We start from the raw sequence: 12,815 nt of genomic DNA on the forward strand, positions 1-12,815 counted from the left end.
ACTTTCCAAGTGATCTCGAAAAGTCTCATCTCTAAATATTTGCTTTATCATAGTAGATGATTCAAAAGATATTATCAGCACCAAAATATGTTATTTTTGAACGCTATATCTCAACTTCTCTCAGGTCGTCAAGGGCTTACAGAAGCTTACGAGTGGTTTACAGAAGGTACACCGCCACATCAACTGACAAACTTTAGTAGTAAGAAGAGAAATGTGTCTGCTCTGCTAAAACTAATTTCTTGGATGTATTTTGTAGTAATGATGGACACTAGAGTTGAACCGTCAAAAACAAAAAGGACAGAAAAGGTATTAAAAGATTAACAGGAGAGTGACAGAGCACAAGCTAAAAGCTAAAACATGGGCTAAGCTGTTTGTGATGATGTGCATTCCAACCCAGACACAGTGGTTCAAACTTAAAAGTCTATCAATAAAATCAAGAGTGAGGTTGCAGATGGTAGATGAGCACTGGCTGGACAAAACCAGGATTAATTGACATTACAGACACGTCTCAGGGCACTGTGCTGTGAGTAGCACTAAATATAGCCTGGCTCTAAACTGCGGTGCAAACTGAGTTTAACTTGCTTGTTTTTATGTTTCTAAATATCCACAAATTAAGAGATTACCTAAATGCCATTCATCCGGTAAAAAGTTGTCTTGAACAAAAGTAGTGACGTAATGATGAACAAAACATCTGCTTTCTAATCATTTGCTTTAAAACAAGTGCATGACTTGGTCCTCCCGGCAATGGGTGCCCGCGCTCATGAGGAACGGAGAATAACACTAGCTTTTCCAGATAGTCCTCACAGCCTCTTTAAAAAAGCAAAAAACGTGTCACAGTATGCTTAATTAGACCAATAACTCAACAGACACAACCAAAATCCCCCCCAATGTGAAAAACTCAGGAGGGGGATTTCCCCCCATTTCAGAAAATGAAATCCAGGCCCTGCTTTGTAATTTCTTATTAAAGAATTTTCAGAAATTAGGTGAGTGTGACCCATAAAAGAACACAGGCTCAACATGAACTTAGAAATGCTGCTGGACTCAGGAAGCATTTCTGATAGGGGTCACTTATAATTGCTAAACTCCTCTGAGGTTTGACCTTTTGCTCCAGTCACTCATGTCCCAGCGCTTGGTGAAGAGGACTGTATGTAGTATCACAGTCACATAAGCTCTCTAATAATACACAAAACCTTTACATGGATTAAGTGAGACTGACATACGAGCTCCCACAGCCCACCCACTCACATTCTATAACAAAATCTAGGAATGTGACTTGCAGACATGGGGGTCAATTGTACATGCTCACTCACTGCAGCGTCATGCAAGGAATCCTTCACCAACCAGCTCCCAATTTCATGGCAAATTTTCACCACGGACTACATCTGTTTGGGGAATGTAAAGTGAAGCGGCAGGGGGCAGTTCTCCTGGATTAAGTCTGCTCATCAGTTTATCATTCATCAGACAGCGGGAGATTCACTACAGAGGGAAAAAAAGGAGGAGGAAAAATCCCTAATTTTCTACAGCCATACCTTCCTTTGTACTTGAGGATTAACGACAGGGCTGAGAGGACCTGATGAGTTTAAAGCTTCAGAGGAGAGCAGGGTGAAAGAAAGCCAGATCAGAACAGAGATACCATTAGAGAATCTCATAAATCAAAAGTGCTTATGGTGGGAGAACACACTCTTAAACACCATCTGGACTTTCCAACCTCAACATTTATTTTGAGCTGTCTCCATTGGGGATTTGCTTTTAAGGACAGATTTTTTTACACTTTGAGAGGCTCACTTTGTGTTGTCTTCACTTGGTCTACTTCCGTCAGTGATTAAGAAAGACTGGTCAAATTTAAGATCCACACACAAAGCCCACAAAACTTGATCCACCAATCAGTGCATGTATTAACTGTGAGTAAAATTAAAGTGGTAAGAATCCTTCTATAACGCTATGATTTACTTTTTATGTTTTTAAGTGATGAAATCTAATAAAAGGCATGTGTCACCCATTCTCCATGGACCTTATGTACATTGGGGTGTCACAGGCTTCTCCAAAAGATAAGTGTGATTCTCTGTAAGGCCTTCGCAGGCCTGCCAGCTTCCTGCAGACACCTCTTCCTTTTGCGCTTCCTGATGTTATCATAATCCGGGACCCAGAGTGGACCTTTGTGGCTCATGGCCTCGTCTTCCGTTAGCACACGTGTGCGTCACATTATCTGCTGAGAGGCCAGACTTCGCATCCTGTCAAGTGGGGGAGGGGTTGTACAGCAATGTCGGGAACAGGAAAAGGAAGTGGACAGGACCAGGATTAGGTGAGAGAATGGAAGGAACAGAGTACAATATCTATCCCCCGTCTCCCTTCAATAATTTATAAACAACAGTGTTGGATTTTCAAAACTGTAAAAAATAATAATAATAAAAAAAAAAAATAGAAAGGCGGGGTTTGAAAGCGTCTGTCGAGAATCAAACTGAATGACCCCAAGTCAAACAGTTTCAGCATTTATTTGCATTCAAACCAGCTTTGTCAGTCTGCTGTAGTAGTCTGACACGCTGGATCTGAAGAATGAGACATTCAAGAAATGAAGAAGGGATATGTGTCCTTCTTTTGTGTGTGCATTCATACTTGCACATGTGTTGGCCCAGTTGGCCATGGTGTGAGAGAAAGCCATGAGTTTGCCCTGACTCTACACACTCAACTGGGTTTGGAGCTCTTATTTCAATAGAAGCCTAAGTAGAGTTTGACTTTGAAGGCTTTGATCCGGAGGCAATGCTATGGCATTTGACTTCTAGCTAAAAAAAAGCAGTGTGTCAGACCTCTGGGGTCACTGGGATCACTTATCGCGGCTGAAATAACCAGTGGCAAGCCACGATTTGGGGAATCTAAAAGAGGCCTGACATTAGCAGGTGCCCTGAGGTGGAATAGAGACAGCTACAGAGCAGGTCACTGACCTTGGACCACAGAGAACTTCTTTTTCTTTTCCTTTTTTTTTTTTTTTCCTTAAACCCCAGGGCCTGGTTTCACTTAGCAGAGAGGTTCTTTAGCTGAACTGGTGAACAACAGCAGCACTTCTTTACCAAGTGTAGAAAACCACAGCCAACTAGGGGATGGGGGCAAATAAAAACAGAAACACACAGAGGTTTCCTATTTTAAGAGTCATTGCTGTACTTTCAATCAGCACACTGTCATACAGGTCATAATTAGAAGAGATAAAATGAGGTTTGTGTCCACAAAGATACACAAAAGATGTAACAGAATCATAAATTTCCCAATATTGAAAGAGAAGTGTCTCAGTATTGTTGCAGACCTTTGACAGCATTACAATATTTTAATGACAGGGTTTATGAGCAAAAATGTAGTTTTGTTTTGGACCCTGGTGGAGCAAAACATGGCCTAAAGAGTAATTACTCAAAGGAGTAAGTAGGATATGGCACTTAATACTGATCAATATTCATTAAAATTTCACTGAACCAACAATGAGGTCAGAAAAAACTACACCAGGAGCAGCAGTGATTACGGTCCGGTTCACCTTATTTTACTTCACCATCATCACTATCTGTTATAACAACCTGCATTACATTATAATTGCTACTACCCAACTTTTACATAATTTGGCTGTGGAAGATTTTGATCGGTCAAAACCAAGGGGCAACACCCAGTTTAGAAAAATAAAGCCTATGCAGAAGTGCTTACTGTTCATTAAGGATCCGCTTGAGGCTAGATGCAGAAAGACCGGATGTCACGTACAGACCCAGCCTAAAAACAGACTTTTATGGCGTTTAAAAGCATATTCACAGCCTGGTTCAAAAACCAACTTAGGTCTGAAGCACTGATTTTGCTATTGGCACACACTGTTCTGTGGATGTTTTTTTTTTTTTTTAACTCTGCAGTAGGGCTGGGCGATTATGGTAAAAATAAGAATCCCGATTATTTTAAGTGATATTGAAATCACGATTAATATACAAAATTATTCATTTATTCAAACACTTCAGTACTGATTCAAACACTTCAGTACTGATTTAAACACAACTTTAAAGAACCAGCAAGTGGCACATACAGTATTATTGATACACATAAGTCACACACACTCACTGTGGCTGCACATGGAACACAAAAGAGCTATGAAGCACAGGAACTTGCATACATCTACACTGTGTGGCATATTAATTGTTTTTCTTCGATTATATTATTTTTATGATTGTCAGATGACAAAATTGGAATCACGATTAAAATCTGATTAATTGTCCAGCCCTACTCTGCAGTCTAGAAGATATCAGGATCATTTGTCTAATCAGAGACACAGCTTACCTCACGTGACTGACAGGTGCCCTATAAGTGTTAGAACGGAAGCTCAAAGCCTGGGTCATATCCTGTGTGGCTGCATCCCCAGACTGGAAGAGTTTCACTGTTTCAGGGGTGACGTGGAGACTACGTCCTTGGTCAAAACCATCTGGGAACCCCTTCACAACGGTTATCAAATTTCACCACCAGAAGTGATGCAAGCAACAAAGGTTAAACAGTTTGGTTCCATAAGCATTTTACTAGTTAGCATGTATTAAACGTTAGTTTTGGCTCGAATGCAAACATGACAGGTTCAACAACACAGAAATTGTCATACTGGATCCTGTAAGGTAGACAACTTTATATTTCTCAGTTTATCCTATCTGGACAAGTTTACCACTCCTGGCCACTTTTGACCAAAAGTTCAAAGGTCAGGGCTCTGGTGTTATTCATATTAAGCAAACTTTGAACACGTGTTCAGATGAGATGTTTGCGTTCATGTGCTGACAGCAGTGTCGAGGCATTAAAACTGATATGATTCCAATAACTGTAAAGCTTGCACATAAACACTGTGCTTGCAATGCTACATTTGCTGATTCAGAGATAATCATCTATTTAAATAAAGTGCTCATTGATTTTTACTTTGGTGGTCAGTCTGCTCACAGTCCCATGGAAGAGACAGATGACTTGTTTAACAGCACTGCCAGGGAAAAAGGAAAAAGACTGGATACTGCCAGGAAAGATTTATAAAGGAGCAAATTAAACATTTTAAAGGAAAATATGTTTTCAGTAAATACTCTAAAATACTCTAAGGATTTTGGATTCATAGACAGGTTTTAACATGTGCCTGAAAATTAATTTTAGCACAAGTTTTGTCCAGACAAACCTTTTGCTCCTTTCAACATCTCAAAATGCAATGATGTTTTTCTCAATACATGGCCTACAAAGATGTTTTGTTTTTCATTTCAAAAACATTTTTACCAGGTTAATAAAGTTTTCTGGTGTCTTCAATAACCAGAGCCACAATGCATTTTCTAAGCTCATTCAAGCTCCCAACAGGACAAACCATTTCCATTTAAATGACCCTCGGCCTTTTCTCATTTTTCACCATCAGGACAAAACCACAACAGAAGAGCTCAAAGAACAGCAAAATGGTCAGAATGTTGTTTGTTTAGTCAAAGGCCTTTGTAATACTCAGTGAGATGAACATTGGAGGCTGCTAAAAAAGGTTTTATACTTTTAGCCTTGTTAATCCCTAAACCACACACTGCCCCTGACTCAGCTGCTGCTCGCCCAAATAAGAATGGAGTCCTAATAACAGCAATAATGGTGCCATTGAAGTCCTTGGAGCTCTATTACAAAGACTCCCTGTCCTATTAGCTTTAACACAGGGAAATGAACAAGTTAGCGTGGATCTTCCATGATAGTCATTAAATTCTCAACTATTAAATATTGTCGTCATTTATTTTATCTTATTCTTTGGGTTGTTGGTAGACTGAACTCTTGTCCATCAAAAAATGTTGATTAAAAAATATTCTCTTCAAATGATTCAAAGTTTTGTGTTCTAACATATTTTGTCTTTACAAAGTCAAACATCAACGGTGCTCGATATTCAGTTGTGTAAAGATGGCAAATCTTACATATTGGAGGTTAAAACTAGGCATTCTGGCACTATAAATGATAAAAAAAGTGTTGGTAAGAGAATATCATTTACATAAACTGACATTATCCTCTACTGTGTACTATTCACATGATGTAGAAATCCATGAATCTGTCTCTAAACTGTTCACAACAGTTTGCTCCAAAAATCCTCTCCTGGAGATCCTTGCTTTCATGACACTTGTTGAAATGATGAGATCATCTCATCAGGATCTCCCAACTGGTTCAAGACACATTTAAAGGGACAGTACAAAAACCCTGAGGTCTGCCTAAAGTTACGCTTCAGACAGGTCTCCAAAGGGTTTTCCAATGAGAATTAGGGGAGTTTTTTGAGCAGGGAGTCCTAAAGAGACAGCAGCTGAAACAAAACATTTCTAATAGAGGCTGAAGTAAGGGTTTTGTAAAACACCAGTGTGAGGAAAAAGAGAGATAATTTGGAGCTTTAAATTTTGTGAAGATACTACATGGGCACCAGAGGGACAGTATAAAACCTCTCAACCTTTTTATCATATATCAACTGGCATGACTAGTAATAGATTTACATAAGTGCCGCATTTTATTTTTAATTAAAATAGGTATTTTGAGTTCTTGATAGGCCAGTTCATCTTTTTTCTTCTTTTCCTTTACATGAAACAAAGACAGTTACCTCCCTAAAGCAAAGCCAGATAAGAAGCCGTCTGAAAATCCTACTGTGACACAGACATGTCTGAGGGAAGATAACAAGTAGCTGATAATAAAAAAGCTTGAACTGTTAGCGTCATACTGAAAGTCTCAAAATATGGTAGGCTGGAAGAGATATGAAGTGGAGAGTGAAATGGTATGTGAAGACACAGGGTGCAGATGGCAGGCGGGGAGGGGAGAGACAGATCTATACGTGCCAGGAAATAAGGCAGAGAAGGTTATTTACTTGACATTGATCTGGAGGAGCAAAAGCACGAGCTTGGCCTTGTTTTGTTAACCTTTAAGCTCCAGTTTGCTCACAAATGATGGTGGAGTCAACTAAAAGGTGTAAATTATAGATCGATGGAGTTCCTGCTAGCTCTATCAATGACTGCAGCTGATGTTGTTACAGCCATGAAGATATTTAGACATCAATAAAGATAAGGGGTTTTTACTACGAACTGAGGACTGACTTTCTCTCATGACACAGGACATTAAGAGTTAGATGTGCAGGAAGATAAAGGGTTTTCAGGTTCCCTAAAAGAAAGGGAGAGTCCTGTTTGTAAGCAGCAGGCTGGCAGTACTACGCTTGTTACCATGCACATGTATTTGACTGTTAAAACTCCCATTATCTGTTTAATAAACACAATGCAGTAATCAGTATGTGGGGAAGACTAGAATTAAAAAAATGAAGATTGCATCAATGTGCAGTTTAATTAATGTCACATATTGTATTAAAAGACAGGAGTGTCAGTATTATGTATTGTTGAGAAAGGAGGATCATTAACTTGATCATCCTACAGACCTCCAACACCCAATCACAACTGCACACAAGAGAAAGAAACTATGTTGCTTCTGATCACTCCTTCACAAAAAATTCAATCATGCAAAAAGTTGTGATTGTACAGCTAAAATATGCATGTCCTAAATTCAGTCAAAGCTTTAGAGTTCTTGGCATCGAAGGTGGTTAGTGATTTTTAATAAACATGCAGACACAAAGAGAAGATTGCAAACAGGTTTGAGCTATGTTAGCTGAGCACTTGGCTCGTGGCTAAAGTCATATTAACAAGTTTGTAACATATGGAAATAGTGTCTGTGATGTTACCTAATTGTTTGTGATTGTTGGAGCCCATTGGCGGGGGCCATATTGGAAATGCTGGCCTCAACTAGCTTTGATTAGTTATGTTGAGGTAAAGGGGCGGGCCTTCAGCCTCTTTGCTAACAACTACAGGACGCCTGCCTGTAAGTCAAGTCAACCATATTCTTAAATCAGTAAAACTTATAAATTTAACACATTAAGTAAAGGATGCTCTCAAAAATTCACTCTTACAGTGTGTTCTGATAGAGGAATTAGCTTTTCAGATCCAAGTCATATTTTTGAACCAGGCTGTCAACATGTTCATACTTTTGCATGGGCTTCATATTTTTTAATGCTCATGCATACCTATGACTCACGTGGGTCGCCTTCCTAGGTCAAAAAATTTAAAATTCCAGATTAATCCGGAAGAATTGTACCCCTGGTATTGACAGAATTAACAAGAAGAAAAAACAACAGAGTAACCAACATTAGTGAGATTGGTTAGAGGTTCTGAAAGTAGGTTTTGATTCTTTCTTGGTCACCTCTCCATCCTTATTCCCTTCATAATTATTTAATATCATATTACAACAGCCTCTAATAACAACACTGAAATGTATCAATGAGTTGACAAGTTCACTGTGAATGCGAGCTCAACTGAGTGCTTCATCATGGGAGGGATAATATAGAAGCCCTGGTGCAACATCTAACAATCAGTTATTGTGGCCATTCAATAACTGATTGACTAAAATAGCCTTTTATTGGTCACTTAAAGAAAATACAAGTACACACACAAACTAATACTGGTAAAGCTAAAATGGTTACTTTACTGCGTGCCGCGAGGGGTCATTCTGTACTCTTTGCCGGACATCAGCAGAAGCTGGCTCCAGCCCAGTGCACACTTCTACACATCCATCATGTCTCTGTTTTAGCCCGTGAAGATGGCACAGACCTGATGCACTGAATGAGGAACTATTTGTTCTTCCATATGCCAGCACTTGTAATAGCTTTCTCAGGATCTTGCCAAATTTTGCCCTTTGCCAACTAGGGCCACATGTTTCCACAAAGGAAAGTCTGGCAAAGGGTTCCCCATGATTTTGTAAATTGGGCTTCAGTAAGCAAAATCCTGATGCCATCATAGTCCATACAAGCTTTGTATTAAGTCACCTTTCTTCATTTTGACTTTTTTTTTCAGGATCCTTGCAATGGGAAAGGATCTACAGACCTCAGATCAGAAAGAAGAAGACTACTGAGTCTAATGTCAGTTAAATAGGGTTTTATACTAAAGATATTCGGGTACAAACTAATATTAATTCACCAATACAAAATAGATCCCTACACCAACAACCTTATATGTCCTGTTCACGCTTTGTTATTTCAACATGTCAGATTTTTCCTCGGCCAAACTAAAAGACTGAAACTTAGCCAGTCTCCCAGAGTTGGCAGGGCTGCTAAATAAACATGCATTGGTTGTTCGGGTTCATAACCTTTCCACAAGGCACAACCAGCAGCCCTAATGGAAACATTCAATGTTTTGCACTAAAGGCAGCTTTTTTCCCTCCCCTTTTGTCACACTCCTGAATTTCATTTAGAAAGACAAAAGGGGGCTGCATACAGAAACCAAATGCAGGTAAACATTTATGGTAAACTATGAATACTTGAGTAAATACATACCTCGACTTGTAAGGAGGGTCATGCTATCCTATGAAAAAAGAAGAGTAGAAAATCTATACATATTTTAATGTCCTTATACAGGTGCATGGAGGCACTCCTCAGAAATCAGTCCATTGTGTATTCTGGTGACTCATTTTCACAGAGGAAGTAAACCCAAGGGGTGAGTTGACCCCAAAGCGGCAGGAAATTTGTTTTTTTTTCAGCTGAACTTGGCTATATCTCACTTTCTAGAGGTGCCTGTCCCACTCACTCACTCTCAAGGACCAAGCCAATCTCCCTTTGTAAATAGAACTATGTTTTATAATTCCCCCTCGCTCTCAGATGACCATATCAATAATGCAGAGGAACCACATCTGTCCAAGGCCATGAGATTATTTCTCTGATTTGGGCTGACAGTTATGGTAATAGTTTGGCAAACAATCTACTCGAGCAACAATGACCACAGATTACAGCTGTTTTCAGATCAGAGAGACTGCAGAGAGGCCCATGATTGATTGCTCACCAAGAGACAGAGTCAGCCAGTTCACCCCCCTGCATCTCACTTTTGCCTCTCAGCTCTGATAAAGGAAAAATTCCTTTATATCTAATCTAACCGAGAGGTCTGATTTATTCACGATAGAGGAGGCACCACTTAAGCCCTTTTAAGCATACATACAGTACTTTGAAAGGTGCAATTTTTTCATATGTAGAAGATAATTTATGGGTGAATGTCAGCAGAATTTTACACTCCACAAATATACTTTCACACAACCAAACTTATTTATTTTGAAAAGTGCTGGATATGGGAGTGACTTCTAGGTGTGTAATGATTCATTGATCTGGGTTATGACAGTTTCTGCTCAGTCAAAGCACTGTTAGAGCGGACAGCAGGTTATGGCTAGCAGACAGATTTTACGGACATTCACTCTCTTTTGGGAATAAATCAGGGGTATAAAAGTATAGCAGATTCAGGAGAAGAGACAGATCAGAAGACAGAGCACATGCAGTACGCAAACAATGCTGTAGTGAGCTGAAGTATGCAGGAAACAATAAAATTGGCTGCTCAGCTGTGGAAGAAACACAAAATTGGTTGCCTAGCTACATTAGCATGGGCAAAGATACCATGGCAAGCTCAACTCTGACTTTTACCTAATAAGCTAAACACAATTGTTCCTTGTCATGTTATTGCTTCAAAATGCATGCTTTAAAAAAAACTGTGCATAAACTGAAAACTGCTGCACTGTAAAATGAAACACAAGCATTTTTTCAATTTATTAAAGAATCTATTTTCATGCAAATGCGTCAGACATTTGGAAATAAAATTATCAACATGTATCAATATTGCTTTTCTTTTTTTCCCTTTTTGTAAAAAGGAACAGACTTTAATTAAAGGGTTTGTGAAATTGTCTAAATTGAATCAAATTAAAATCTTATTATGGCAGACTTTGTGATGTTGGCAAATGAATAAATATATAACTTCTCTTTAGAGAATCGATGTATCAAGTAGTGATGAAACTAGTGATTTATACCCCTCGTGACTACATAACCTGCATAACATGCTCAACTTGTTGTCGCGTAAGATGACAAAGGTGTAGTGTATGAACAAGTGTTTGAACAGGTTAGTGGGTGATATCACCCATTTGTTTCCGACACAAAGTTTCCAAGTCCTACAGTGAAAATTTTGTTTTAACAAGGGGGTTGAAATGTAAGACATTTCCAGGGACAACATGATTCCTGTGACTCATTGTACAACTGAATTTTACCATGGGTCCAAGACCAGGGTAGGTTGTGTAAATCAGACCAGTGACGTACGAAGGAAGAAAATAAAGGTAATTGCAACACACTGCCACACCAGTAGTGGGCAGTAATACGCGACAAAGGTCACTGAGCAGAAATAACATTCCAGAAGAAGGTTGAAAAGCCAGCATCATTTTGTGTAGCACTGCAGTTATCCTCTTTGAAGAAGATATACAGCCTGTGCTGGCTTGAGTTATGCTTTATTGTGCTGCAGGTAGATTTGTTGACACCATATAGGAGACAAGGGCTAGTTGCAAAGCTTTCGCTGGTCAGGGTAAATTTATTTCCCCTTAAATTAAATTAACTGAAGTTAAAAACTAAAGTTCCTGCGCTCAAAAAGCACAAAGATCTAGGGAAAAGTCCCTACTTCTGAGATTAAGTTCCTGCAGTCTAAAACACTTAAATGGGGCCCTATTGGAAAAGCTGAACTCAACCTAGCTTTATTTGAGCTTGGATGAGGCAAAGAGGTGGATTTTCATCTTCTCTGCATTCAGTTACTGCTTGACTACCAGTCAGTTGAATCAGGCATGCCAAAAATATGTAGAAAATAACAAGTTGTTAAAAAAAGTTACTCCTTGTATAGTGTCTGCTGGCAGAGAAATTAGCGATTCCTACCTGAACTTTTTTTCTTTTAATAAAAAAAAGGCTTTTTAAAAATTATTGATTTATTTATTGTTGTTTTTCTTAGTTGATGTGTATGTGGTTTCTGAAGCCAGCCTGAAGTGGACATTTGATAATTGCAGGTATGTTTTAGACAGGTGGTTACAGTTTAAAGTTAAATATATATATGAAACATATGTCACATTTTTAGACATGGCTCAAAGGTTTCTTGTTAAAATTGGAATTTGATTTTTTTTTCATTGCCATCAAAGTATCTCTTCTTACCTCCTACATATTCATTTAACCATCTCAGTGAAAAGCTAAGATAAAAAGGCTCTATTGCTTAGAATGTGCCCATGAATTCAGGTACCTGTGTGTGCAAATAGTATAGCCATAGAACAAGATACAAGATCTCTTTTCCACAGACTCACATTTGGTTCCATCCTTGTTTGCTAGTATAAAGACTTTGTATCTAAATACCTCAGATATCCGACAAAGAAGCTCATTATTTATTAATGACACAGAGGCTGTAACACCATTTGGCTAATATAAATTTGCATATTTATTAAAAAGGAGACATTTGTGATTAATGGCATCCAGCCATGTCACATGTGGATGAGGAGGAAAAGCATGGATCCCTGATCAGTACCACCACAGTTTCTTCAAACACTTTTCCCTACCAAGAGGTGATGCATTTTTGAGTATCAGAAACACGTAGGAATAATTACACAGTACTACACAACAGTGTTGCACAACATTGTTTCTTGAATAAAGAGAGCACAGTTAAGTCAAGCTGGCACATAGTTGCAACACACTACATCAGTACACTAATAACAAGTGAGTGGACTGTGTTGAACTGTAAAATTCTAGGTGGGAAAACTGGCTTGTCTACCCTTGATTCAAAGGGGAAAAATAAAAAAGAGAATAAAAAATTGCCTTGACGACAAGGACATTGTCAGATAAGTGGAGAAGGGCAGTCAGAGAGCTATTTAGAGTGACGGTAAATGGCCTTTTTACCATTCCAGCTACCCCTGCCCCCCTTCCCCCGTTTAGGGATGGCATTAGAGACTGCAGACTGACATACATTTTTTATAGCTTCATA

This window comes from Halichoeres trimaculatus, unplaced genomic scaffold, assembly GCF_033239565.1.
Source record: "Halichoeres trimaculatus isolate MK-OKI-2021-1 unplaced genomic scaffold, fHalTri1.1 fHalTri1_scaffold_10, whole genome shotgun sequence".
In the NCBI taxonomy this organism is placed as follows: domain Eukaryota; kingdom Metazoa; phylum Chordata; class Actinopteri; order Labriformes; family Labridae; genus Halichoeres; species Halichoeres trimaculatus.